The sequence below is a fragment of the Pinus tabuliformis genome, chromosome 3_2 (genome assembly GCF_031772625.1).
Source record: "Pinus tabuliformis cultivar Carrire ecotype Pingquan chromosome 3_2, CPIR1, whole genome shotgun sequence".
NCBI classification, from domain to species: Eukaryota; Viridiplantae; Streptophyta; class Pinopsida; order Pinales; family Pinaceae; genus Pinus; species Pinus tabuliformis.
In genome coordinates, this window is record NC_142302.1 from 190588401 (window position 1) to 190593024 (window position 4624).

The 4624-nt window shown below is 33.5% G+C and overlaps 1 pseudogene; it reads right to left on the reverse strand.

Moving 5' to 3' along the window:
* Window positions 1–828: 828 nt before the first annotated feature.
* On the reverse strand, window positions 829–1647 carry LOC149180413 (ATP-dependent Clp protease adapter protein CLPS1, chloroplastic-like; annotated as a pseudogene).
* Window positions 1648–4624: the final 2977 nt, after the last annotated feature.

Consider the following 4624-nt stretch of genomic DNA (forward strand, 5'->3'; position numbering starts at 1 on the left):
CTTAGCAGCTTCAATGTCATACCTTGTGTTGTGCCTTGTGGCCCTCTTTGGCTCACAGTTGTCATCTTTGTGATGTCCAGGATAATTGCAACTATTACCACAGTGTCATATCCATTTTGACAAATTTGTCAAAAGTGTTCAGAAATTTAACACCTTAAAATCATGTGATGTTTCCTCTCAGTTAACCTAAGTACTCTTTGGGATACATTTAATAGAATCTACAACAAAAACAACCTACATATCAAATCATCAAAACAAGAAAAATACATACAAAATATATATGTCTCTCTTACCTGCAAAGCTTTTCATATTTTGTTTTCCCCTTCAACCTCGTTAAAGGTGCAAAGCAACATAAAAATGTGGAATGATTGACTAGATAGAATCATAGAAGTAATATTTCTTCATAGGAACTTGACCAAGTCACCAAAATGATCTGCAAGGGCAAATAATTATCTTGCAATTTAGAAAATACAACTAAAGACAAGTTTCCATGAATTGCAGACAAGGATATGCACTACAAAAAATTTAGCCATGCAAATTGAAAGAAGACAGAAAATATTCTCTATCATTTCCTTCATAATACAAGTTCCTAAACTATGACAAGTAGCATGGTCTCTTTGCTTTGGTTCATTTCATTTATAGAGAGCTACAAATGTGCATTCATAATTATAGAGGTATTAGCATTCCATTTTCAAGGGATTTCATTCTAATATTCCTATAGTTAATTTTATATATTGTACTTATATGACTAACATTGATGTGCATACCTATAACTCTACCCTAATCATAGTATGCAGTGCTCTTGACAAGTCAATATGACTGAAATCTTCAGCAACCATCATTGGCAAGCTCAATGGAACTAAGTTATTTCCTTGAAGTTGTGTACAATGTTCTTCATCATCAACCTGAGCACACATAATTGTGAATGCAAGGCCATTGTAGTGTGATTTTTTCAGGATATTAACAACAATACCAAGGGTCTTTCTTGGCATAACCTCCATCAAAACTTGCATATCATACTCTTGTTTGTTATAATTGTCATTGTGCAATAATACACGATATGGTGGAGATGTCTTCCTTGATTTTCTTTTATTGCAGTGACAAACAATTATAAAGAGACTTAGAAGATGCATCGAAGGAATTGGAAATTCTAAAGACATAATATCTATTTCATTGACAATAAAAATAAAATTCAAGTAAAATTCTAGTCACATACACTCTAATAACCATGTCATTCGGAATAGATATATTTATTTGAAAAAAGTTCTACATAAGACAATACAATGAAACAAGAATCTAATCATAAGTCATCATTCTATTTACCGTAGATCAAACTCTGATTCTCGACCAAGTGTCATTTTCTAAATGGTTTGTGTTTCTATAAATCCACTACCTTTTCCCCATGGTGAGGTTGATCTGATTGCAAAAAATACTTGGTTCATGCATGTCCCTTTTGACTGTGATATTTTTCACCTTTGAGACTTTACAATGTTGTTGTCTTGTGGTTGTTCTCCTCACATTTCCCTATTTGTACATGTAGTAGCTCACACGTGCTTAATTGCTAATTTACCCATAAGGGAAATTTGATTTATGTTGATATGATTGGGGATGGGGAAGAATTAATCTCAAAGATATCAAACTAGCCATCACTTTTGACCCTACTTGAGAGTACAAGCTCATGTTGTACATAACGAGAGGGAAACCCTAGAATCGTTGGCCTCTTTCCATTATTCCTCTTTCATTGTTGTTTGCTTCCATGACCTTTTTTTTCCTTTCCTTATTTCCATTGATTTTCAATTGGAGAATACTTTGTGCGTACCCAATGATTGAAGGTTTGGCTGGCAGTAAATTGTGGTTGAAATTTCAACCTTTGAGATGGACCAAGCTCTAGCTAGTGAATAATAATCTCCTCAAGGTTTTGATGCATGGGAGGGTTATGTTGGGGCTATAGTTTTCATGTTAAAGGCATAAGAGAAAGAGATATTTCTCTGCCACATTTTAAACAAACCAACAAGGGCAAGATCTCCAATCATTTTTCCATTCTTGTCTTTTAGTTGCATATCCTTCGATAACGATATCAGTAGTTATTTATGTTTTTGATTGATATGATGATAATCAATGAGATCTTGCAAGTATAGCTATTTTTGGGTTCTTACACATTAATTTTGTTTATGTTATTATCATGTAACTAGAGATTTGATAAGGCCTCTAACATAATAGGAATTGATGGAAAACTACAATTTTAACCATATGCATTAAACCTTTATATATATAAAGTGCTTGTTTCTTTATATGTGTCATTCTCTTTCATATTTAACCAAAAGAAAATTAGAGTTTGAGTTAGTAGGGCTTGATCAACCAAAGTGTGTAAACCTCCTCTCAAAGACTCTATTACTAGTAAAATATATCATATGGAATTGCAGAATATATGGGCGAATGCCATCTTCCAATTTTAAAAATAGCCTTTACTCCCTATGGTGTGGTTGGGATGGTGACTATCCAGCCATGGTGATAGTTGCACCCGTGAAGGTTTACCCCTTAAGCCATCACACGTTCCTCTGATATCATGAGCTACTATATGCAAGCACATGAGTTCATGCACAACATGTATGCACATAGAATTGTTGTTTGTGATTGTCTGCTATATCTCATGTCCATTGCACGTAAGTTATTTTTGGAGGACCATTGCACAATGCATTCACCTTTAATGTCAACACCATTAAAAAGGTTCGAAAATTTTTAAACTAACCACATGAAGCTATTACAGTTTACCTATTTATAAGATATTGTTGTACAAAAGCAGCAAAAGGGTACAAGGAATGGGGACTAATGTTCTTGCCAGTACTATCTCATATAAAAATACAAAGTGGGAAGAGATTAGGAATGGTAAACAAAGCAATAAGAGATTGGGAATGGTAAAATATATCTCCTCCTTCATACTAAAGTTCAGTGGGCACTCTTGATTTGTTGTATTAAAAATAGATCATATCAATATGACTACAAAAGCAAAAATAAAGACCAAAAGAAAAAGACAAAGGCTTTTTTCAAGTCTAAATTAAAGGTATTATTGCCCTCATTTCTAAGACCATGTGATGACCATTTTTCAAGAGTTTATGCAGTAAAGGCATGAATTATTCAAAACATAGGTGGACAAAATTTTAGAGTTTATTTACAAATAAATCATGTGCCTAAGAAAGCAAGATCGAATCCCCCATTGGTTGATATGTGTTTGTCACTCACATTCCCTAATACAGACCTACCAAAACAACATCACTATATCATCCTGTGGAGCAAATATTTCATGAGGGATAGAACATAACAACATTATGTTCTCCCACGTGGTAGCAAAGGACAATTTTCAGAGTTAATGGGCAATAATTATTTCAGTCCTATGCAAGATTGGATGGACAGATCATGTAGTAGCTTATGTCAATACCTACATGTGTTTGAACATTGAAGGTACCGCTGATTTGCAGGTATCCAAATTCTTGTTCAGCCTAGCAGTGATAGAGAACTCGACCTATGAACAATGGAATTTTGATGTTTCATTATTTTGCATGATGACTAAGCATAAGGGAAGAAAACATTGTATTGATGAAGTTCTAAGGTCGTTGCACTGGCTCATTGATTTCAGGTAGCACCCTCATTTTTCACGTGCCTTTACTGCATAAACTCTTGAAAAATGGACTCTAAAATTAGAACGTACAGAACGTACATAGGTGGAAAATTTTTTGAAAAATGTAATTATTCAAAACATAGGTGGACAAAATTTTAGAAATTATTCGGAAATTTGGTATTCTGGGAACTTATTGCATCAATAAGAATCATATTCTATGGGCATATGTTTCTCTTACCTACATATAAGCACATCAATAATAAATTTGAATTGAAGAAAATACATGAAAATGAGCAGACCCTCCTAGCATATTAGAAGATAGTATAGGCTAGCAAATCAGTTATGGATAGAGAACTACAGAGGTCAACAATGGGGTCCCTTTAACTGAGGCTTTATAAAAAATTCTACAGGCCTTGAAGATTATTTCTTTCCTCTAATAAACATGATTTTAAACTTCCAAATAGGGAGTTCTATGGTAGGCATTATTCCAATTTATTTATTTCTATTTGGTTCATTTATTTTCAAATACAATCTATAAGGGGGCATTGGTTGTAAACTTATTTGTTGGATACTAGAACATAGTTATTCTATCACCAATTGCAAATATGAATTCATTGTAAGCTTGAGAGCCACATCTTGTTGAGTTTGTCGACTCAAAGTGATCACCACCAAGGGAATGTGATTGTAATTTGTTCCATTAAAAATTCTTGACCCTTAAATTGCTTAATTTGTAAGTTCAACGTTTAAACAATTGAAATTAATAAGATTTGATTTTTGGCATTTTAAGTAGGCGAGAATGCATTTCTATGTCACAGTGATATGATCACAACAAAATAAACTTTGCACAGTCAGTCAGAATAGCTCTACGCATATTGCTAGATAGGCCCATTTTGATATCTGAAAGCACGATGTTGAAGAAGAAGAGTATTTGTGTTGTCATTTGGATGATTTTTTATCAAAATGCCAACCCCAGAAAAATTGTATTTTGAAGTTGAAGTTATCGTCATA